The sequence below is a fragment of the Bubalus bubalis genome, chromosome 19, assembly GCF_019923935.1.
Source record: "Bubalus bubalis isolate 160015118507 breed Murrah chromosome 19, NDDB_SH_1, whole genome shotgun sequence".
Taxonomy (NCBI): Eukaryota; Metazoa; Chordata; class Mammalia; order Artiodactyla; family Bovidae; genus Bubalus; species Bubalus bubalis.
In genome coordinates this window covers 17120178-17145677 of record NC_059175.1, presented here as the reverse complement: position 1 = coordinate 17145677, position 25500 = coordinate 17120178, and the positions used below count along the sequence as shown (strand labels likewise).

The following is a 25500-nucleotide window of genomic DNA, read 5'->3' as shown; positions in this document are numbered from 1 at the left end:
GAGTGAAGAGTTATAGGACTGGTGAAAAGCTGAATTCCAATAACCTCACACATTCAATGTGGTAGCTTCAAAAGCAGCAGGAGTATCAGAAGATATGACTATGTTAAGTCCTACAAATTGCCCTCAGCAAGCTCTTGTCTAGGCAGACTGCCTTCTTCTTCTGCTTCTGTTTACTTCAGGAAAAGTCTCTCAGTTTCAGAACTACAGGGATGAAAGTAACAAGTATAGAACTCATTCAAATTACCTCCAAGTGTGGGTCTGTTTTGGACCAAGATCCAGTCCCATCACATTCAGTAGCGTGCCAATAATCTTCAGGAGTGATTAGCCCACCTGTGCTTGTTGGCTTTGAACAGGTACCTCATCTCAGCACCAGATATCTAGTCAGGGGAGCAGAGTGTCACCAAAACCATTCTTCATTGCAAGGGTCAGCAAACTTCTCTGTAGGTCTCCACTTCTCAGTTATTTCATCACAGAGCAAAACCAGGCACAGACAAAACAAAAGCAAACAAGCATGGCTGGGTTACAGTAAAAACGTACTGAAATTTGATTATCACAGAGTTTCCAGGTGCCCTGACTTATTCTTCTTCTTTTGACTTTTTTCAACTATTAAGAAGTATGAAAACCTTACTCAGTGCATTGCCTATACAAAACCATCCCAAGCTACCAAAACACAAGCAACCGACTGGGACACACAGAGCCCCCCTATGCAAAGTCTACCCAGCTCTCCCAAGAGTCATATGACTTCCCCTGGGGCATCATGTTTGGCTTGGCAGGCTTGCTGGAGGAGGGAGATTTTACTGATCTTTCTTTACTGTGCGACAACGAGCATCTCATTACAGAGCAGACATCCAGGGATGAGATAAGCAGGTTAGAGTTCCTGGTGGGAAGGAATGCTCCATCCCCCAATTCTTGTAGTCAGTGTCCCTGACAGCATGACTACTGGCACAGGGTTGCTCATCTGCCAGACAAGGTTTCCATGAATTGTGGATGATATTAATGAGCATCTTTGCAAAAGCTCCCTGTACTGTATGCCAAGAAATAATCTTCATCCTGACAGTAGCAATTAGCAATGAATGTTCTCTCTCTTTACTTTTAAAAGATTGGTGTTTGACTGATGTATAGAACAGTCTTATGGACTCTGTGGGAGAGGGAGAGGGTGGGAAGATTTGGGAGAATGGCATTGAAACATGTAAAATATCATGTATGAAATGAGTTGCCAGTCCAGGTTCGATGCACGATACTGCATGCTTGGGGCTGGTGCACTGGGACGACCCAGAGGGATGGAATGGGGAGGGAGGAGGGAGGAGGGTTCAGGATGGGGAACACATGTATACCTGTGACGGATTCATTTTGATATTTGGCAAATCTAATACAGTTACGTAAAGTTTAAAAATAAAATAAAATTAAAAAAAAAAAAAGATTGGTGTTTGAAGCCAATATGTGTTTTATAGATTAGCTGTCTTTTGCTACAAGAAACAAAGTTGGCTAAGAGTGATCTATATGTTGATCTCAAATTTTCATTTATTCCCTTTGAGAATTTCAGCCAATGTTTTCTTACTATTGGAGAGGGCAATGGCAACCCACTCCAGTACTCTTGCCTGGAGGGTCCCATGGATGGAGGAGCCTGGTAGGCTGCAGTCCATGGGGTCGCTAGGAGTCGGACACGACTGAGTGATATCACTTTCACTTTTCACTTCCATGCATTGAAGAAGGAAATGACAACCCACTCCAGTGTTCTTGCATGGAGAATCCCAGGGCTGGAGAAACCTGGTGGGCTGCCGTCTATGGGGTCGCACAGAGTCGGACACGACTGAAGTGACTCAGCAGCAGCAGCAGTTCCTTACTATAGCAGAGGACGAAAGAGGGGTTTCTATTTCTTCTCTCTTAGTAAGTGGCATAGAAAGTGTTAGTCACTTAGTCGTGTCCAACTTTTTGCAACCCCATGGACTGTAAGCCCACCAGGCTCCTCTGTCCATGGAATTCTCCAAGCAAGAATACTACAGTGAGTTGCCATTCCCTTCTCCAGGGGATCTCCCCCACCCAGGGGTTGAACCTGGGTCTCCCGCATTGCAGGCAGATTCTTTACCATCTGAGCCACAGACGCAAGTGGCACAGAGACAAGACTCAAGGCTTTAAAAGAGGTCAGCAACTCTGTTGATGTCTGTCCAGCTCCACTCTCACCAATTTAGGGCATGAAACTGCCTTTTAATGACCCAGAATGGCAGCTCTTCATCTGAGGGTTTTCCCTGGCACCATGGCACTGAGCTGCTTTGTCTACTGATGTAGCAGACCGGAAATGCTGGGGAATGAAGGCCCCTCAGAAGCAGCCATGACCACTGACCATCAAGGATCGATGTATAAATGCCCAAATTCCTCACTCCCTGGGTGGGATAATTCTGAGGCAAACATTCAACAGTGGCTCCCAGGGTTAAGTCTCTGCTGCCCTGGATAGTACTGGTCTAGTAATGCACCTTTCACTGGCTGCTTTCCCTTTCCACCTTCCTTCCCCACTCTTCTACTGGTTCCTCCTTCATCTCTTCAGTAAATTACCTGTACTCAAATCTTTGAATCAGGATCAGCTTCTGGGAGACCCAGTTCTATACTCTAATAACAACAACAAAACCATCCTGCTTAGTCAAGTGTAGCCAAGGTCAGTAGTTTCTCAGCGCACTTCATGACATCCTGACATACCAGGGGAAGGATGACCAAACAAATTCCAAATGTCCAGAAGATGTGCCTTGTATTTTCCAGAGAAAAGAGAAGGATGTACGTTCTTTGCAAAAACCACAAGTTCTAACATAATGGGGTTCTCCATTACTTTTTGACCTTGCCTCCTACTACGCTCCATTTGGATGGCTGCATTCTAGCTTCTCTCCCTTCTTTGTTGGAATATGTCTAGCACACCACCGCCTCAGATCCTTTGCTCTTGCTGTTCCCAGATATCAACATGATTAATGCCACCACCTCCTTCCAAAGGGTCTTGTTTTAATGTCATCCTCTCTTTGATGCCTTCCTGAACCATCACTGTAAAACTGCCACCATCCCACCCAGCCCTGACATTCTCTCTCTATCCGCCTGCACTGCTTTCTTTTTCTCCACTGCACTTATCACCTTCCAGCATGGCTGGTCAAGGCCTTTTCTCATGAAACTTTGCTGGGCGGTGAGAAAAGCTTGTATTCAGTTATTTTATAATTAGTCTCCCTGCCCTCCACTAATTCTGTATTATTTTTGCTTCCAAATTTGTTTAACTCAATAGATTTATATACAGAGAAATTACCTTGAAACTGTTCTTGGGAGCAACTTTTATAGGAAAGTTCTGATACAGCTACTGATTTGGGTAACCTGTGTTTGAGTCCCAGACAATGCGTGGTCTTGAGCAAGTTACTGACTCTCAGTTTCTGCATCTATAAAATGGGGGCACTAATACCCACTCTGCAGGATGTGATACAGGTTAAATAAGGTAAATTACATAAAGTGTACCTAGCAAGTTGGCACATAATTTTATTATTGTCCAGAGTCATTTTGTAGAGGTGGCTCTGGCCACTGAAGCTCAGTTATCTCTTAGAGATCAACACAGGACTCAGCAGAACTCAAGTCTCTTCCCAAATCCTAAGTCTTGACAAGGATCTTGGGCATCACTTTATTCTCTGAAACACTGCATTAGTCAGCCCACACAGTGGCGTCTCCCTATTCAGCACAGTTCTTTGGGCCCAAATCTTCAGGAGACTTAACAAGTCCTGACCCAAAGACAAGGAGAGAAGAAGTTCTCCTGCCTAACCCTCCTCACAGGAGAGAGCTGGTTCCCCTACTTAAAGCTACAGATAAAAGCTTGCTTCAGCAACACCCTTATCTGCAGCCAACAGGGTAGACCACTGTACTCATCAGTAGCAATACAAACATGTAGATCAATGTCTCTCATTTGAAGAGGTCATTTGAGAGAAGTTAGAAATCCAACATGTGATCAATAATTCTTTAGTCAGACTATGCACATAACATCTCAACTATCCCACAGCTTCAAGGGCGTGACATCAGACACCGTATCTCTTTGCTCACTAACCAGCCTGCCTGCCCTATTGAGCTACTCCTTGTTTGTAAAAGCTTCAGGCAAGTCAGGTTGTTGCGCCTTCCTGTTCCTTGGATGTCTCATGAGCCCACAGCTGTTCTGTTCTGCATAGGGTACTGCCCTTAGGAACTACACCCTTAAAACCTTTCTTCTTCCACTCAGTTTAGGGTTCTCTTATCTAACAGCTCCTTGAGAATTCTGGTTACCTATTGTCTGCACTTAGATAGCTTGCATGAATGCTGGCTGCAGACTCTGCTTGGAATTATTAGACTGTGGATATATTTCAGATTCTGATCATTTGTGATTTCCAGAGGGTGACTTAAAAATGTTCAACTGGCCGTAAGTTACAAAGAATACTGAGGTATAGCAGAAGTCAGAAAATCTACATCCCTGTCTCAAAACTACCATTACCTCTTGTGTGACTTCATCAAACCTTACACAGCACTGATCCTGACATTCCACCAATTGATATCATCTTTCAGTACCTGGTGCTATGAAAGAGCTAGAAGAATAAGGCAGGATCTCTGTTCTCAAAAGCCAAACATCTAACTGAGAACACAAGATCCATATGCTTGTGATGAAGGAAATGAAAAATATAGGGTGAAATCCAGGGTTAAATTACGTGGCATGGATATCTGAAGGTTTCAGAGTCCCAACAGAGAAGCTCAAAGACAGCCAGAGCAGCCAGGAAGATCTCCAAGAAGTTGGATTTCATTTGGGCCTTCAAAAATGAACAGGCTTTATGGCAAAGAACAGTGAGGATGACATTCCAGCTGAGGCAGGAGTGACAGACAGTATAAGGAACTCAGGACGGTGGGAGGGTTAAAGATCCAAGTAACCCTAAGTCTGGACCAATAACACTATGGAGGACACTTGAAGGTCAGAGACAGGTTTTGTGTGACCAATCTAGAAGTCAGATAAGGTCACCAAAAATTTGAATAATGAGTAGTCAAACTGCTGAAAAAGGACCTTATAGGACTAACATCAAGCAATTTGTGGCCTTCTAAGCACCAAGTCCCCTATTTAGCCAGTTCCATGACACATCTACTCCCTCCTCACCTGCTGGAGGCCACCACCCTCCAACACAGAGCCCACGATTTGAAACAATGTGTATTAATTGAGTAAACTTCACTTATTCCCCATTTTCACTTGCCAGTAACACTGAGTTGTCCATTAGAGCTTCTGATAAACATAAGTGAAAGTGAAGTCACTCAGTCATGTCTGACTCTTTGCAACCCCATGGACGGTAACCTACCAGGCTCCGCAGTCCGTGGGCTTTTCCAAGCAAGAATACTGGAGTGGGCTGCCATTTCCTTCTCCAGGGGATCTTCCCAACCCAGGGATCGAACCCGGGTCTCCTGCATTGCAGACAGATGCTTTACCGTCTAAGCCACTAGGGAAGCCCGATAAACATAAACTGACCTGTATATTTGCATAAAGGTGATATAATCATAACCTAAAAATCAATCAACTGCATGCTTTAGTAAGCTATGTTCTCCAAAGAATAATACAGTTTATGTTTTTGAGATATAGAAATGGTTTCTGATTGGGAGTCAATAATTTGAGTGAAACTCCTTATTTTGGAGATAGGAGAAGTGGGAAGCAGATCTCACCTTGCCAAGACCTTTAAGAGAGTTGGAACAAACCCAGAAGTGTGGGTGCCAGCACCTGGTTCGGGATTGCGAGCTCCAGTGGATTCGAGGGGTGAGACTAGAATGATGGCAGGAGGCTAAAGAACAGCTTCATTAAGACAAAAGCCAGCATCTGCATTAGGATATGGTAAGGAATAAACAAATCCAAGGCATTTTGAAGAAGGGACTGAAAAGACTGAGTAACTGGATTCATGATATGAAGGGGAGGATGCACTGGATCACTGTAAACCACAGAAACTGACTCTGGCCAACAAAAGACCAAAACAAACAAACAAACAAACAAGCAAACAAATAAAAACAAACACAATAATGAAAGGTTGTGGGTAGCTCAGAGAACCCAGGGCTTCCCTGGTGGCTCAGACGGCAAAGAATCCGCCTGCAATGCAGGGGACCTGGGTTTGATCCTTGGGTTGGGGAGATCCTCTGGAGGAGGACATGGCAACCCACTCCAGTATTCTTGCCTGGAGAATCCCACAGACAGAGGAGCCTGGAGGGCTACAGTCCATGGGGTCACAAAGAGTCAGGCATGACTGAGCAACTAAGCACAGCACAGCACAGAGAACCTAAGGAGAATCTGAAAATTCACGTGAACCTTGGGTCCAGGTTATAGTCAGTTTCTTGGGGACACTGCCACAGGGATGACCCCAGCTCACTGTCAATAATTTTGTCAGCGTGCTCGAGATTCAAAGTCCGGGTTTCTGGGCAGGGTAACTAGAACAATGGTGTATTAGCCAATGTCAGGGGCCCGAGAAAAGTACATGCTCTTTGATGAGTCACTTTTCTTCCTAAGCCAGAAAACCTGAAAACTTCCATTTCTGTGAGTTAATAAATTGCAGCTTTGCTCTTTAATATTCCCTGTCTCCCAATTAGCCTAGTGTTTGAGGTTAGATTCTCCCAGAATCACACTCTGAGACAAGGATTTATTTGAGGTGATCCAGGAAGCATCAGTAAGGGTGGAAATGAGATAAAAAGGGGAGAAAGTCAAGGCAGGTGTGTTGTGAGCAGATTATCATTGTTAGCCACAGGGGCTCAGCCCCACTGGGGAGCTCCAAGAGGCTAGAGAACCCACCTCAGAGTTGTCCCATCAGAGGGTAAGGAGATGAGGGCATTTGTCTACCAACTTTTCCCCCATCATCGGTGAGGGTGCTGCTTCCTTATGGCTTGCTCTGGATGAACTGAGCATGCTTACATCCTGAAAATGCTCTTGGTAGAGAGTTGCAGAAGCAGCTGATAAAAAAGAATGGCCATGTCAGGGAGCAGTGGAGGCCAAAGCACTATGAGCAGGGCATCAAAAGAGCATCTGCTACTTGAGTGTCATTAACAGTTTGGCTCTTTCAGAATTTTCACCTCAGAGACACAATTATGTTTCATCAGAGGAGCCCAACCAGGGGAACATGAATGAGAAGCTCTACCACAGAGCTCAGAAAGAGCCCAAGTCTGGAACTGCCTACTAGACTGTGTCTCTGCTCAACTTCCTGCTCTTTCTGTTGTTTCCTTTCTGTGGCTTCTTTTTGTTTTACTCCTAAAGCCAGGGATCCTTTTCTAAATACATTTTAACACTGTCCCCAGAGAGCCATGGTGCTACCCTCTGCTGGAACATGCAGGGGAGATGAGTGGAAAAGTGTTACAATTTAAATTAGAAGCGTGAAAACAACACTGGAAAATTCCATCTGAGGCTGTGCCTTTTGCTCAGGAGGAAAATCAGCCTTCAGGAGAATGGATGCTCATTTTGGTGAGTCAGTGATGGAAAAAGGTTTGCTCTGATTTTGCTTTCACTGCCTTTGGAAGGTCTCAGATGGCATCTTGCCTTGACTCTATAAATCTCAAACCAAGAGTAAGTGTGATGAGGGGAGACTACTGGATGCCATCTGTGTGTCGTGATAGATCCACAAGCTCAGGGCTAATCCCTTACCTGTCTCGAGTGGTCCATGAGTTCATTGGTTCCAGTCCAACAGTCAGACCTGGCCCTGCTGTGCTTGGGACAGTCACTTGAGCTCACATTTCAGCTCAGATCATGATGGGAACATGACCAGAGCATATTCTCTGGACGTTCCACATGTATCAGTTATTATTCAGTCACATTATTGTGTGTGTTTTTATTATCCACTTATCTAACTATAAATTGGAAATAGTTGGTGGAGGCATTCCCAAAGTTACTTCCTTTCTCATCTGTCTCACTTTCCTCGCCTAGGTAATGATCTTTGATATCTAATTTATGCCATTACATATGTGAAATGAAGTAACAAAATGGAATAAAGCCAATATTTATATCTTCCATTTATTTAATGGGCTTCCCTGGTGGCTCAGACATTAAAGAATCTGCCTGCAATGTGGGAGATCTGGGTTCGATTCCTGGGTGGAGAAAATCCCTTGGAGAAGGGAAAGGCTACCCACTCCAGGATTCTTGCCTGGAGACTTCCATGGACAGAGGAGCCTGGGGGACTACAGTCTATGAAGCCACAAAGAGCCGGACACAACTGAGCACTAACAACACCACTATTTAATACTCAACATCAGTTCAGTTCAGTTCAGTCACTCAGTCGTGTCCAACTCTTTGTGAACCCATGAATCACAGCACACCAGGCCTCCCTGTCCATCACCAACTTCCAGAGTTCACGCAGACTCATGTCCATCGAGTCAGTGATGCCATCCAGCCATCTCATTCTCTGTCGTCCCCTTCTCCTCCTGCCCCCAATCCCTCCCAGCATCAGAGTCTTTTCCAATGAGTCAACTCTTCGCATGAGATGGCCAAAGTACTGGAGTTTCAGCTTTAGCATCATTCCTTCCAAAGAAATCCCAGGGCTGATCTCCTTTAGAATGGACTGGTTAGATCTCCTTGCAGTCCAGTTGTGTCCGACTCTTTGTGACCCCGTGGACTATACAGTCCATGGAATTCTCCAGGCCAGAATCCTGGAGTGGGTACCCTTTCCTTTCTCCAGGGTGTAATATTCAACATACAAGGATTTTAAAAAGCAATTGGAGCTAACTCCTGAAACATAATACATTTAAGAGAGTACCATACTGTTTTAAACTTTTTGTAATTTAATAAACCCCCTAATTGCAGGCTTTAATAGCTTAACTGAGACACGCACCCTTCTTTAAATATCTTTACTTCCTAGATGACCTGGCCTAGTCATCCACCCCAGGGATTCAACTACATTCTATTCCCCAATATTTTGCCTACACATTACCTGCGTCTTTAAGTCATCTCCTCCAACTAGAATGCCAGCTCCCAATTAGACTCCTTTGTGTCTATTCTACCTTCCACTTCAGTCTCTAATAAAGCAGCACAGGAGACTGACAGAATGTGTTAGAAAGTTAGGTAGAAACAGGTTAGATGGTACCAGGCTTAAGTATCAGCTTTGCTCTTAACTGGCTGCATGACCTTAAATTAGTTACTTAAAACACTGAGCTTCAGTTTTTCCATCTGCAAAATGAAAACAAACTACCCTATTCCTAGCATAATTTGTTTCCCATCTCCCCAGTTCCATGTACATTCCAAAAGAGTGCTGAGGTTTCCCCCTTATCATCAAATCAAAGATCCTACTTATTTAAATTGCAAACGAACATAAAAAACCAACATCATAAAATCTGTGCTTTCCTAGTTATCCCCTTACTTGAGAGATTTTTATACTTCATGCTAAAGAAAATCATTTCTCAAAAGCAAGTTCTGGTCTAACTCATGATCATGTGTCTTGTCTTTATTCATCCCAGAAATATCACTAGATTAATATTAAGGAACAAAAAGTTATAAAACATATAAGGACTATATCCACTTCTACTTGACAGAGCTAGCCTTGACCATAAGAGGCTGAGCAGCTACAAGCAATACTAGAAAAACTGGAGTGGGCCAGGATACACATGGGGCTGCCACACAGCAGAGCAAAGCAGAACTGTTGGCTCTGGAACTTGCTTTCCGGGAGCCACCACGTCAGCGGGGAGGTAACACAGTTGGGTGGCAACAGCATGGTAGTGAACATGGCCTTTGACCCTGACCCCAAGTTTGTGGAATAGCTGAGGTCAAGTTTGGAACAGCTGAGGTCACTAGCCCTTCTGGGTTTCTTCTTTTCTCTGCACAGTCAAACCTGGCTTCTGGGTTTTCCTTGGATACCAACGTCTTCAGGGCAACCCGTCCGTTACTTGTCACTGCTCCTCATGGTAGCCCTAATCAATAGGCACAGCTGCAACAACTACTGCCATTTATTGAAGCCTTATTGGGGAACCACAAGGTGTACAGTTGCTTATGCAGAACTGTGGTTCTCATCATTTTCACCCCATGGCCTGCATGGAGACTGGTGATACTTTTATAGAACATTGATATAAATGGGTGAGGCTGCTCGGCTGCAATGACTGGTTTCAAGCACCAACTGCTCTAAGGGTTGAACTCTAAGGGTTGAGGGACATTGAGGGACATTGAGGGACAATGTCTCAACTCAGTTTTATCCCTGTTAAAATATAAAAATATGCCATGGCCCTGAGGGGTTGTTTCATTTACTTTTACAATAATGTGCTTGTGTTCTTAGTCCCTCAGTCCTGATTGATTCCTTGTGACCCCATGGACTGTAGCCCGTCAAGACTCCTCTGTCCATGGGGATTCTCCAGGCAAGAATACTGGAGTGGGTTGCCATTCCCTTCTCCAGAGAATCATCCTAACCCAGGGATCGAAGCCAGGTCTCCCACATTGCAGGTGGATTCTTTACCATCTGAGCCACCAAGGTAGCCCATGAATACTCGAGTGGGTAGCTTTTCCCTTCTCCAGGGGATTTTAATGACCCAGGAATCGAACCGGGGGCTCCTGCATTGCAAGCGAATTCTTTACCAGCTGAACTACCAGGGAAGTCCTTTACAATAATACTTGGAGGAAAATATTGTTACCTATTATCACCTCATGAATTCACATACTTAGTAAATGACAAAGCAAGGATTTGAATCTGGTCTGTTTGATCACATGCCACCTTTTATCTGTTACAGATCAACCTGCTTTTATAGCTGCTGCTGTTGACTTCATCAGCCTTGGAGATGTGGCTGAGGGTCATGTTAAAATGGGGAAGTACCTGAGTTCTGAGGGCCAGGCTGACACATGGGCCAGACATCAGAGAGATGTCCCTATATACTTTCATATGTGAATCTGAAAAGATCAGTCCTACAGACTTCTTTGTAGGTTGACCATCTAAAGGTGATGAACAGGCAACATCCCACACCTGAATTCTGTAGGCCTGTTGTTATTGTTCAGTCGCTCAGTCATGTCTGACTCTTTGCGTCCCCATGGACTGCTTGCTCAAACTCATGTCCATTGAATCAGTGATGCCATCCAATCATCTCATTCTCTGTCGTCCCTTTCTCCTCCTGTCTTCAACTTTTCAAGCATCAGGGTCTGTAGGCCTGAGGCAGGGCTAATAATTTGTATTTCAAACAAGTTCCCTAGAGATGCTCATGACATTGGCTAGAGACCAATTGCTTTAAACTAAAAGTAAATGTGGCTGCTTTTTATGGAAGGTAAAGTCTCATCAGGGACAACAAATAAAAGGACAAATGTCTCAAATATTACAATTCTTTGCCCCAGCTATTTACACTGCCTTCACGATGTAAATGAATTAAGGTGCAAAGTCATCAGAGTGACTTCACCTAATGTCCCATATCAAAGCAGCAGTTGCCTTCAGCTATCAACTAGCATCCCAGGATCCCAGCATCCCAGCCACCTTGACCATCCTCCAGCTCAGGGTGACTGAAAGAAACACATATTGGTGAAAACTTGCAACCATTGGTATATTTAACCTTTGATGTTCTTGCCAACAATTCAGTACTCTTCTGCTTCCATAATATTTTTTAGCCCAAAGCATATATTAATTGGCAACCAAAAAGTAACTGATCTCATCTCCATTCTCCCCAGTCAGCTGAAAAGAGAACAAGAGGTAGTAAATCCTTTTATTTGAGTTCTGGGCTTATTCATGCCATGACATCATTACAGTGATGTAGGAGCCTTAGGTTTTTAAGGGCATCTCTCCCTTAGTCACAATTTCTTTCTTCCTTGTAGTCTGAGCACAGCTAACACAATTAGCTGGGCATGGACTGGTGGCCCCTGAGCTATTTCAATCCCCATCTGGTTTCATTCCCTGTTGGAGAGCTTGTCAAGGCAATCTGTCTCTGCGTTTGAGTGGGCCTCTCTTCACTTACACTCCTTCAGGGGGAAATTGAATTTCTTCTGGAATAGGTTCACTGGTTGTTTAGAAGGATGCAGGTAAGACACAGGCAATTGCACGTTTATCCCTGAACTTTAAAGAAACCATAGGTTTTAAAAGAAAATAAATCTTTTAATCCTTCTACAGTTACTCCCCCTTTTAACTAAATAACTGGCATTTAAAAGAAACCATTATTGAACATGCCTCCCGGGTCCTTTTGTAAGTGTTAACAAGAGCTTCTAAGTGACAAGGGCTCCTATCTTTGCAGAAGGTAGGCCCCATTGTGAGTATTTAAGAAAAAGTCATATTTAGTCAAAATAGGCAATCATTTTTATTTTTTCTAAAGATTTGTCTACCAGAAACAAGCCCAAAAAATACCAAAATGCATTTGTAAGTGCCAGAGTCAGTTTCAAGCTTCAAGCACTCCTGTTAGAATCCATGTTTGAGGGAAGGTAGTCCAGAGAGCATCTTGAAGAGGCACCAGGCAAAATAATAGAGTTTGAAAAGTCTCTTTTTTGTTTTCTTTTTAAGTCCAAGCTTTTTTTTTTTTACTTTCTTTGATGTTATAAGAAAGAGATTCTAATAATGACATTTTGTACCAAGAGTCATTAGACCGAAGTATCTGCCTGAAGCAAAATTTTACGGCCAAGTTATGAACCTGCAAACAGAACCTTAACTATTGTGATAGGAGCTGACTGTAGTAATAAAAGTGAATTTGTTAAATAAAATATGTTTATAATTCACTGGGCTTGGAATCAGGTAGGTCGGAAGAGACCTCCAGTGAGTCGTTATGATTTTGCAAAAGAGTCAAAAGCGCAGTTCGCTCTGTAGGCAGGTGGAGGAGTGCATGCCCTATAGTTATTATTACCGTGTGCGATTTCATTTATTCATGGGGTGCCAGGGATGCGTGCCCTTCTGAGCTACTAAAACACAGTGGACAAAGGCAGGAAAATGGAATGAAATCCTGGCCTTAAAGAGGCTGCATTTGAAACATGTGAGCAAGTCCCGTTGGGCTAATGACAGGAAACAATGAGAGAACATTCATGCAATAAGCTTTTGGAGATCATGGTGGGGTTTTGAGATGATTTTTGAAAGAGGTTAGGAGGAACAGGATATAAATTCATTTGGAAGTTATTCTGGGCAGCCAAGGCATGTGAAAGAAAACAAGGCCTAGCCAAAAAGTAAGACTCTTATTGGGGCATAAAGACTAGAACTGAACAAAGGAGGGAACAAGGCCTACTATTGCAGAGGAGAGAATTCAGCTATACTGTAGGAAACTAAATTCGGCTACTATACCAAAGAAGAAAAGCTAGTTCTTGTTTTTCCCACAGATGGATGTCGTATAAAACCACCATCACCATCACTAACTCATATAAGGATCAAACACAGGGGAAAGGGGCATAGAAAAGAGAACCAGAATTTAGGGAAGGTTGTGCCTCCAACCAAGCCTGGATGTTTCTAGTTTTAGAAAATTTAATCAATTTTTAGAACTAAAAATTAATTTTTTTATTTTAAAATCAAATTTTAATTTAAACTAAAAAAACTAAATTTTTAGAAAATTTATAAAATTCAAAATAGGTTTAAAAAGGAAAGAGCTATGATATTGTGTATTCCTTGAAATTCGTATGTAGAAGCCCATTCTAGCACCTCAGAAGGTGGCTGTACTTGGAGAAAGGGCCTTTACAGAGTTAATTAAGTTAAAGTGAGGCCATTAGGTGGACCTTACTCCAATATGACTGGTGTCCTTATAAGAGGAGGAAATTTGAACACACAAAGATGCTCCAGAAATGTGTGCACACAGAGGAAAGACCGCGTGAAGACACAGTGAGAAGGCAACCATTTGCAAGAAGAGAGGCCTCACTAGAAGCCGTACCCAGTAACACCTTGTTCAGACTTCCAGCCTCCAGAACTGTGAGAAAATCAATCTATTTTGTGTGAGCCACCCAGTTGGTGGTGTTTGCTACGGCAGCCCTAGAAAATCAATACAGAGATATGGGTTGGGGAGGAGGAGGGATACAATGAAAGTTTAAACATCAAGAAGAAGTACATATTAATATTACTGTAGGTCTTTTGTGATTTCCAAGGGGTGGGCTGTAGGGGAGGGACAGATTGGAAGTTTGGGATTAGCAGATGTGAACTATTATATATAGGATGGATAAACAAGGTCCTACTGCTTAGCACAGGGAACTACATTCAGTATGCCATGATAAACCATAATGGAAAAGAATATGAGAAGAATGTATATATATATACATATATATGTGTACATGTATATGTATATATGTATACATACATATACATATATACTAATATATATAATATATATATGTATACCTATATACATTAGTATATGTATACATACATATGTATATATATACATATATATACATTGTGTATACATATATACATTAGTTGTGTGTGTATATGTATATAAATCATAATACACAACATGTTTTACATATACATATTTTACATACACATTTGTGTATGTAAAACATGTACAACTAATCACTTCGCTGGACAGCAGAAGTTAACACAACATTGTATATCAACTATATATCAATAATATTTTTTTTAAAAAAAGGTCCTAAAAAATGATTCAGAACTACATTTGTAAGTTTTTAGAAATACTCATTTTACAGAGAAAAAAGCTGAAGGTCAGATAGAGCAAAGCTACTGTGCAGAGTCATAATCAGTTTCTTAAACAATGCACTGTGAGAACTGTCTCCCAACAGTGATCCTGAGCTCTCTTTCTTCACTCACCCCAGTACGGACTTGCTGCGCGCAAGCTGAACAGCTGCCTGCACTCTGGATCTCCGCCATCCATCCTCCTGCTATGACTGGAACAATCTTTCTAAAATCCAAATATCACCTTGTAATTCTCTCACGACCTCAAGTACACTCCCCCACTGGTCTACTCCTTTATCCAAAAGTCACTATTTCAGGTCCCCAGTCAGAGCTGTGCTCTCTCATCATCCAAACCTCAGAAGGAAATTCTGCCTGGAGCAGGCCCCATACCCTGCACTTTGGATGGTAAGCTCATATTTATTTTTCAAGTCCTTAGGTCTTCTTTGGAGATCACTTCTTCCAAGAACCCTAACTCTGGATTAGCTAAACTTTCTAAACTCTCCCTTTATTTCTTCCATTTTAGCACTCATTGTTTTATAATGTAGTTGAGGCTCCAATAGGCCACAACCAGGAAAAGGGCAAAAATCAACGTTTGTCTCATGCTTAGTAAATCCTAGCTGAGGAAATTCTGTATTATGTCTGTTTTAGAGAGACTTCATTGGCACTGCCTCGTATTTCAGCAGACATCTGTTAATCTGAACAGCCCACTGTATCCATATAGATGCTTAGTAAAGACTAGCTGAATGAATGAAAAACAAGTTAATACAATATGTACTCTGACAGCAGGAGGGAGGCCGCATATTTTAGCTGCCTCCCCAGTAAATTGTTAATCTGACCCATTTTACCCATCCTCATCCAAAGAAACCATGAGGCCACAGAGCATAAGATGAGAATATTCCCAGAGGTCATCAAGGAGATGGGCCTGCTGAGAAGGCAGCTGGAAACCTTGAAGGAAAGTTAGAAGAGCCTCCTGAACAGATACTACTAGAACTGGCCTAGCTCTGGCCACGCCAGGCTGTGTTGACAACATCCCTCAAGGAGATCAGGGAGAAAAGAGGGGAGCAGATGTGGGCCTGATGAAACAGTCTTCAAACCCAGCCAAAGCCCTGCACGGGGCAAGGCTGGGTGACTTGTCAAGATCACAAAGTTAGCCAGGCAGGAGGGTAGGAACTGGGATTTGAACCCAGGAATTATGGCTCCAAGGTCCATGCTATGAACCACTACGGTGCACAGAAGGATGTACTACTTGTGAGAATTCTTCCACTGATGAGCAGTGGTGGCTGAGGGTCTCAGATCCAGACCCCTTCACTGGGGTTGCTGAGTCATTGCTCTGCTTCCTTGCACTTTAGACATGCTGGAGAGGTCTAGCAGGTCCTTCCAGAAGGAAATAGTTTTCTCTCTGCAGGTCTGGATTCCTACCAGTGGACTGTCACAAGTCAGAATAGGCAGTTGGCAAATTTAAGTAATTAGTGAAAATCAGGACTCACAGTTTTGAGAATAATTAATGTTGTCTTCTAATCTCTTTCCTCTGGGGGAAACTTTGCATACAGCTTAAAAGAAATGTCATCTACGCCTCACTGTTTCCAGAACCTGACTGTGAAAAGCAGCTCTCTTCTTTCAGAGTTCTGTAAAAGCATCATTTAAAGGGTCTTTCCCTCAGTTACCAGCTGAGTCCACACACTTTGCTGCAGATATGATACCACATAGGCCCAATAATGTTAGAACTACCAGGACCACCCCCCCCACCGTCCCCCATCACCCCACTGCTCCCTCACTGCCAACCAGCACCTAAAAGACAGTGATTGGGACCCCACAGAAGAATACAACACAAACATCTTGAGGAAATACAGAAGAGCTTCATGGACATGGTATCATGTGGCATGTGGTAAAGGATGAGAAGATTATCCACAGATGAAGAGGGGCAGAGACGAACAAAGGTGAGAATGCAGGGGACAAGAGACAATTTGCTGCAGTGTTGGTTTTCCAAGGTGAGAGTAGGAGAAAATATTGCAAAGGGAGCCTAGAGCTATTTGATGGTGAAATTTTAAGACCAACCAAAGAAATGGTTTAACTTGGAAGGTGTAAGAGAATCAATGAGGAGACATGACATAAATGGTTATCATCTTAGAAGTGGAAGAGATTTTAGAGATCTTTCAAGTCCTTCATTTTACTGTTAATGGAACAGAAAGGAGAGAGGACTTGCCCAAGGTTTACCCAGAACCAGAAGCCAGTCTCTTGACCCACAGTCCAGGATTCTCTACACCTGTTATGTCATCTTGGCTAGTCCATTAATTATGTCTGATTGTATGGGATTAGCCAAGGTAACTTACTATTTGTTTTTTTCTTTTTGTTTATCATATTCCCACTCCCACTCCCACCTCCCAAATGGGTTTGCTCACATGGTTAGGAGGTAACTAGAAAACTACCATATCTTCATTGGTTAGCTTGTCCCAGCCTCTAAGTTAAACACTTCATATACATTTTCTCTTGCAATCCTCTGAATACCTCTATCTTGTATTATTGTCCACATAACAGTTGTTCAGGTACTTTGCCAAAGATCTCACAATCACAAAGACACGAGGTTAACAAGATATGGAAACAATGTTAAGTGTTTGTTGATGAATGAGCGAACAAAGAAAATGTGGAATATACATATATATGCTATGCTTTGCTCAGTCATATCCAACTCTTTGTGACCCCTGGACTATAACCTGCCAGGCTCCTCTGTCCATGAGATTTTCCAGGCAAGACTACTAGAGTGGGTTGCCATTTCCTTCTCCAGGGGATCTTCCTGACTCAGGGACTGAACCCAAGTCTCCTGTGTCTCTTGAACTGCAGGTAGATTCTTTACCTGCTGAGCCATTGAGGAATCCTATATATATATATATATATATATATATATATATATATATATACACACACACACATACATACATACATACAATGGAATATTATTCAGCCTTTAAAAAGAAGGAAGTCCTGCCATTTGCTACAATATAGATGAATCTGGAGCAGCTTAGCTAAAGGAAATTAGCCAGACACTGAAAGACAAATACTGCATGATCTTACAAGTAGAATCTAAAGAAGTAGAACTCACAGAAACAGAGAGTAGAAGGGTGTTTGCCAGGGGCTGGAATCTGGGGGATATTAGTCAAAAGTTACAAAGTTTCAGTTATGCAAGATGAGTAAATTCTGGAGATCCAATGTCCTGAATAGTGACTGCAGTTAAAAGTATTGTATTATATACTTGAAATCTGCTGAGAGCGTAAATCTCAAGCGCCCTCATCCCATAAGAAAAAAAGCAAACCATGTGAGGTGACGGATAACTAGCTTGATTGTGGTAATCATTTCACAATGTACATGTAAAACAAAACATCATGTTGTACACCTTAAGTGTATACAATTTTTATTTGTCAATTATTTCTCAATAAAGCTGAAACAAACAAGCAAACATTGGTGAGAGGGAAGTGAGAAGAGGTGAGGCTGAAACTCCACCCTCGTTTTCCTTTCTTCCAAGACCAAGTTCCTTCCACTATGCCAACTGTGTGTCCTGCTTCAGCACATGGTGATACCCAGAATCTCTTGAAAATCCCTGAAATCATCCAAATAGGCAGACACAATTTCACTTTTCCCACAACTGAACACCGATTGTCCTGACTCTACTCTGGCCAGAGTGGCCATGGCCGGGTGTTGATCCGCACCTGCCTGGCTCATGCACTTTACTACATTCTTGCAAGCATCACCCCAGCAATGTGTGATCCTTATTCTCATCTCTGCAAGCAGCAACCCCAACTCTGGGTACAGAGAAATCTCATCATATGTGCATTTTAACTTGAGGGAAATCAACCACACAGGCCGGGCCATCAAGAAGCATTGCAGTAGGGAGGGAAGGAGAAAGAGATTTCTCTCCACCATTCTACTCAACAGTCATATATCCTAATGTGGGGCTGAGAGAGAGAAGTAGAAAACTACCATCCTTCAGGCAGTCTGTCCTGGAGTGCTTTTCATACTGACAGCATATCACCACATGGAGTTAATTCCAGCATTTAAAAATATCTTTTTCATACAATCAAACCCTTCAATTCAAGCCAACTTCAACCGATGCTGAACAGAAGAAAGCTGTGGGCTGTTTGAATGCTGGAAGAAAAAGCAGAGTGTTTTATATCTCTCCAATGCTATGACTTCCTAAAGAATGTTCAGGGTAATTTGCACTATATGATGCCGTTTTTCTGCACTCTGCCTTCATAACCTAACCTCCAGCGAGACAGAAGTCCACTCCATATTCAAGTTATTATGGAGAACCCTCTTTTGTGTCTTTCATCCCTCCATACATATATAATCTCTTACTGTTTGCTCTCAAGTCCAAAGCCACTAGGTATGTGAGGTGGTGGGAAAGTGGGGGTTGATGAAAGGGCTGACTAGCCTTTAAGATATATGGATTTTTTATGGTGCACGAACCAATCTAGTACTATTCTCTGTTCATCTACCAGTGTTTTCTGAGCACCTTCTTATGAGCCAGATCCTGTGCTAGAAACTGGGAGCAGAGTTATGACTTACTTGGTGACTTGGTAAGTTTTATTATAGAAGGAAGCACAAAGTACCTTGTTTTCCTGGTGGCCCAGACAGTAAAGAATCTGCCTGTAATGTGGGAGAAGCAGGTTTGATTTCTGGGTTGGGAAGACACCCTATAGGAAGGCACAGCAGCCCACTCTGGTATCCTTGCCTGGAAAATCCCACGGACAGAGGAGGATGGCAGGCTACAGTCCAAGGGGTCGCAAAGAGGTGGACATGACTGAGCGACTAACACTTTATCACTTTACTCATTATAGAAGGAAGCACAAAGTTCCTTGTTTTCTCTAACCTCATAGAATGGGTGCCACAGGCTGTATTCAGCTAACCAAAAAGTTTGTTCAGGTTTTCTCATAAAATGATATAGAAAAACCCAAATGTACTTTTTGGCCAACCTAATATTAGCATTTCATCACAATGCTCTTATCTTGCAGTTAAATTCACTTTAATCTTAGGTATGTTAAAACCATTAGACATTCCAATGGTTTTACTTCAATAGCTTTAGGAAAAAAAGGAGCAACCTCTTGCATTCTTCACGTGCTCATTTGTTATGGACTGAATTTGCCCCCCAGCAAAATCATATGTTGAAGTCCTAACCCCAGCCCTCTTTCTGTTTTGCCATCTTGTTTTTCAAATTTCACCCCTAGAAAATAGTAGGCAAAATACTCTCCAAGTCAAAAAGCATTGATGGCTTTTCACTGTCTACTAAAATCATTGTAAGACCTCTTCTCTCTAGTCCTCTGTAACATACACTCATCCTCCCTTGCTTGCCTTCTCGCTGATGGCTCTCCTGCCTTTAAACTGGTCTAGCTTCTGCTCAGAGAAGGCAATGGCACCCCACTCCAGTACTCTTGCCTGGAAAATCCCATGAGCAGAGGAGCCTGGTAGGCTGCAGTCCATGAGGTCGCTACGAGTCAGACAAAACTGAGCAACTTCACTTTCAGTTTTCACTTTCATGCATTGGAGAAAGAAATGGCAACCCACTCCAGTGTTCTTGCCTGGAGAATCCCAGGGATGGGGAAGCCTGGTGGGCTGCTGTCTATGGGGTTGCACAGAGTCGGACACGACTGAAGCGAATTAGCAGCAGCAGCAGCAGCTTCTGCTCTCTGAGCATCCTCATGCTCCTGTTTTCCCACCTCTGCTCTCTTCTGGCATGGCCCACATTCACCACAATCCTAATCCTATAATCATTGTCAAGGTTCCTCTTGACATGGACTTGTCCCAGGTCTTACCAATCAGATGAGACTTCTCCCTCCTTTGAATTTCATTTGAATATCCCTTTTGGAATTTGTCTGACTTCACCTTTCACTACTTATGACTGTTGTGTCTTAGACCTCCTGCTTAATTGTGGGGTCTTTAAAAAGTGAGGGTTCACTCTTACACTGTTGGTGGGAATGCGAACTGGTACAGCCACTATGGAGAACAGTGTGGAGATTCCTTAAAAGACTGGAAAAGGAACTGCCATTTGAGCCAGCAATCCCACTGCCGGGCACTGAGGAAACCAGAATTGAAAGAGACACGTGTGCTCCAGTGTTCATCGCAACACTGTTTACAATAGCCAGGACATGGAAGCAACCTAGATGTTCATCAGCAGATGAATGGATAAGGAAGTTGTGGTACATATACAAAATGGAATATTACTCAGCTATAAAAAAGAATGCATTTGAGTCAGTTCTAATGAGGTGGATTAAACTGGAGCCTATTATACAGAGTGAAATAAGTCAAAAAGAGAAACACCAATACAGTGTATTAGCGCATATATATGGAATTTAGAAAAACAGTAACGACAATCCTATATGCAAGGCAGCAACAGAGACACAGGATGTAAAGACAGACTTTTGGACTATGTGGGACAAGGCGAGAGTGGGATGATTTGAAAGAATAGCATTGAAACGTGTATACACCATATGTAAAATAGATGACCAGTGCAAGCTCAATGCATGAAGCAGGGCACTCAAAGCCGGTGCTCTGAGCCAACCCAGAGGGATGGGGTGGGGAGGGGGGTCAGGATGGGGGATGGGGGCACACATGTGCACCCGTGGCTGATTCATGTTGATGTATGGCAAAAACCACCACAATATTGTAAAGTAATTATCCTCCAATTAAAATAAATTAATTTTAAAAAGTGAGGGTTCAGCTTGGTCACTTTTGTCACCTCAGAATTATACCACACAGTGCTTTGCCCTTAGAAGGCAGCTGAAGAAAGAGTCCTGGAATGGGGTTCTGCTTTTCTGAGTCATTTGAAAGACAATCTCTGATCATACCTTTCCTTCTTGGCTCTTTGGAAGCATTAAACATTCTCTGCAATGCAGGAGACCCGGGTTCGATCCCTGGGTTGGGAAGATCCCCTGGAGAAGGAAATGGCAGCCCACTCCAGCATTCTTGCCTGGAAAGTCCCATGGACCGCAGAGCCTGGTAGGCTATGGTCCACGGGGTCTCAAAGAGCTGGACACGACTGAGCGACTTCACTTACTTATGAACCAAGTACCTGTGTGCAGTTGTGTGCTGGGTAATCAAGGCCAGAAGTAGCCAGTGTCTCAAATGAGAATATTTCACTCAATCATCCAGATCCCCTTAGAGTCCAAAAAACTGGATGATACTGAAATTTCCTCATAGCAACTACCTGAAAGGGCAAATCTGCAGCGGCCCTTTTGTGGGGGGGGGGGGGGGGGTACACCTGTTACAGCCTTCTGCAGTCCCCTGCACCCACCTCTTTTACTTATGTCACCCACTGGGCTGTCCAGGTGTTTGGATTTGAAAGCTCTGCTCTAAATCATGTTTTGCCATTTCCAAAGGATCTAGTGTTACATGTTGCTCAGAACAAAACCCCTACACTTAAAGCCTTGCAATCTTTTTTAAAAAAATACACTTCACTGAAGACTAACACTGAGAATCCTGAATGGTTTCCTGATGTACTTCTTCTTTCTGAAAAGATGTCTCCAAGTACCTTTAAAAATTGTAAACTGACTGCACACAAAGGCAACATGAAAGTCACTTCAATGAACATAAAAATAAACCAAAACTGTGACATGTGCAAATGTCAAACCCTCATTAAAATACTAGAAATGTCACTTAATAAAAGAGGCTTGGAGAGTCACATTGTTAAACTGAGATCCTGGGGACCTTATGCACATATTTTTAACATATAATCAAGAGAAAAGGCTGAACTGGGAACTGTAAGGAAAATAACTTTGCCGTATGTACCTAAAATGTAGTAAATAAACAATGAGCAGAGGTACATTTTTACTCTTTGAATACAACACCAGGTCCCTAGAGCTGAGCCACAAGTCAACAGTACGTATTGTACCGAGAAAAAGAATTCACTTTATTAAGTATCAAAAACAAAATTCTCCAAAACTGTCTTCTCTAATGGAAATCATCCTCATTGCTAATTTGGAATTTGGAGCAATAGCCCTTTATTAAACTATTTATAAGCAGCATTTCATACATCAGAATATATAATCATAAATCAAGCTGAGATGACTGCATTAGCCTCGAATAGACTCAGTTAGAGACGCTCAATGGGGAATTTTAAATACTCTTCCTTCCAATTTTACCCATAATGCCTTGAAATGCAACTTAATTTTGATATTGAATCTTTCATAAAAGTTCTATCTTTACTAACTCAAATATCACACTTACAAAATTCAAATAAAAAACAAAACATGGCCAGGGAAAAAAATTAACAGGCATAGTCAAGGGACTCCAGATAAACTTTCAAATGAAAATAGAAGGTATATGGAAAGTCAATAAAGAAGTGAGATAGAAGAGCAGGTTCCCATATTTAAGTTTCATAGCAAGAGAATTTTCATCAGCTGTGGCCTACTGGCTTGAACAAACAACATATTATGGAAGAAGTTATCCATAACATGAGGGAGTATCAGGCCAGCATACAAAATGGGCTTTATAATTGGATTCTGGAGTTATCTTGGAGTGCATTTCTAACCAGGTGGTATAACTTGATGGACAAGAACACTGGCTCTGGAGTTGAGTATCTTGGTGACAGAGGACAAGTTACCCTCTGTTCATCTGTTTCCTTGCTTTTAAACTGGAAATAATAGTGCCTAGATCATATGACTGTTGTGGGGTTAAAGAAGCTAATACATGCAACATACCTAAGAGGACTGCGTTTACACTGGCCTCCTTCATGTTGGCATCAAGGCAGACTGGCACAGTGGAAAGTCTAAAAAGGCATTAAACTTCAAAACAAGTACACGCAATCTGTTGACTCTTTCCCTTTGAAATAAGGAACTTGCATTGAACTAAGTCATAAAATTTAACATTTTTTGAGCAAGGAAATAATAAAGATCTTCAAAAAAGTAAAAGAATAGAGAAAAAACAAGTAAGTGAACCACTTTACACCATAAGTAGACTGATTTAAAATTACTGGACTAAAATAAAATCAGAAATATTAAAATGATTTCCAAAGAACAAGTAGAACAATTGTTTAATTACTTTCAGTCCCTGGGAGAGAAATGAAATGAAAAAGAGGCAAATAATTGTGCATACAAAGTCAAACGATAAATTTGTTATCAATGACAAACTGTGAGTCCAATTTTATTGAGCAACTCTCCACATTCCTAAGTGCTGTCCTCAGCCTCCATAGTCCAGGTTTTCCATTCAGTCTTTTTCACAGCCACTCTCATTTAGGGGTATTTTTCCCTTTGCTTACAGTGGATTTGGTGACAGTAGATTGCATATGCCAGGAGATGAACTGTGATCAGAGGAAATGGATCATGACTTGAAGGCCAGAGTAGTTCTCAGAAACCATTTAACAGGTCTGAAAGGTAGGTGAGGACATCAGATTTGTCAAGCAGTGGTTTCTGATAACAAGAAACAAGAGGATCAACTAAATCTAATTCCAATCCCAAAGAAAGGCAATGCCAAAGAATGCTCAAACTACCGCACAATTGCGCTCATCTCACACACTAGTAAAGTAATGCTCAAAATTCTCCAAGCCAGCCCTCAACAGTACGTGAATCAAGAACTTCCAGATGTTCAAGTTGGATTTAGAAAAGGCAGAGGAACTAGAGATCAAATTGCCAAAATCCACTGGATTATCAAAAAAGCAAGAGAGTTCCAGAAAAACATCTACTTCTGCCTCACTGACTACACCAAAGCCTTTGACTCTGTGGATCACAACAAACTGTGGAAAATTCTTAAAGAGATGGGAATACCAGACCACCTTACCTGCATCCTGAGAAATCTGTATACAGGTCAAGAAGCAACAGTTAGAACCAGACATGGAAAAATGGACTGGTTCCAAATTGGGAAAGGAGTACATCAAGGCTGAATATTTTCACCCTGTTTATTGAATTTATATGCAGAATACAGTAGGTGAAACGCTGGGCTGGATGAAGCATGAGCTGGAATCAAGATTGCCGGGAGAAATAGCAATAACCTCAGATAGGTAGATGACACCACCCTTATGGCAGAAAGTGAAGAGGAACTAAAAAGCCTCTTGATGAAAGTGAAAGAGGAGAGTGAAAAAGCTGGCTTAAAACTTAACATTCAAAAAACTAAGATCATGGCATCTGGTCCCATCATTTCACGGCAAATAGATGGGGAAACAATGGAAACAGTGACAGTATTTCTTTTCTTGGGATCCAAATCACTCCAGATGGTGACTGCAGCCATGAAATTAAAAGACACTTGCTCCTTGGAAGAAAAGCTATAACCAACCTAGATAGCATATTAAAAAGCAGAGACATTACTTTGCCAACAAAGGTCCATCTAGTCAAAGCTATGGTTTTTCCAGTAGTCATGTATGGATATGAGTTGGACCATAAGGAAAGCTGAGTGCTGAAGAATTGATGCTTTTGAACTCTGGTGTTGGAGAAGACTCTTGAGTTCCTTGGACTGCAAGGGGAGCAAATCAGTCAATCCTAAAGAAAATCAGTCCTGAATATTCATTGGAAGGACTGATGCTGAAGTTCCAATACTTTGGCCACCTGATGCAAAGAACTGACTCACTGGAAAAGACCCTGATGGTGGGAAAGATGGAGATGGCAATGGCAACCCACTCCAGTGTTCTTGCCTGGAAAATCCTATGGACGGAGGAGCCTGGTGGGCTGCTGTCTATGGGATCACACAGAGTTGGACACGACTGAAGTGACTTAGCAGCAGCAGCAGCATCTCGGAAAGAAGGCAGGAGGAGAAGGGGACAACAAAGGATGAAATGGTTGGAGGGCATCACCAACTCGATGGAGATGAATTTGAGCAAGCTTCGGGAGTTGGTGATGGATAGGGTAGCCTGGTGTGCTGCAGTCCATGGGGTCACAAGGAGTAGGACACGACTGAGTTACTGAACTGAACTGACAACTGTTCTATTTGGATCAGCTATGACTTAGAAGTCAGAACAAACAAGAGCCAGATGAGAAGCAAAACAAGTATCACACAGTCTAGGCAG

The 25500-nt window shown here is 42.4% G+C and overlaps 1 long non-coding RNA gene across 4 annotated transcripts in view; it reads right to left on the bottom strand.

Annotated features, from left to right (window-relative positions):
* The window catches only part of LOC112580614, a 270834-nt gene that overhangs the window by 88956 nt on the left and 156378 nt on the right, over positions 1–25500 (bottom strand). For all 4 annotated transcript variants that reach the window (XR_006546496.1, XR_006546495.1, XR_006546497.1 and 1 more), the window contains one exon: positions 245–438. This is a non-coding gene — a long non-coding RNA (uncharacterized LOC112580614). The remainder of the gene's footprint in view (positions 1–244; positions 439–25500) is intronic.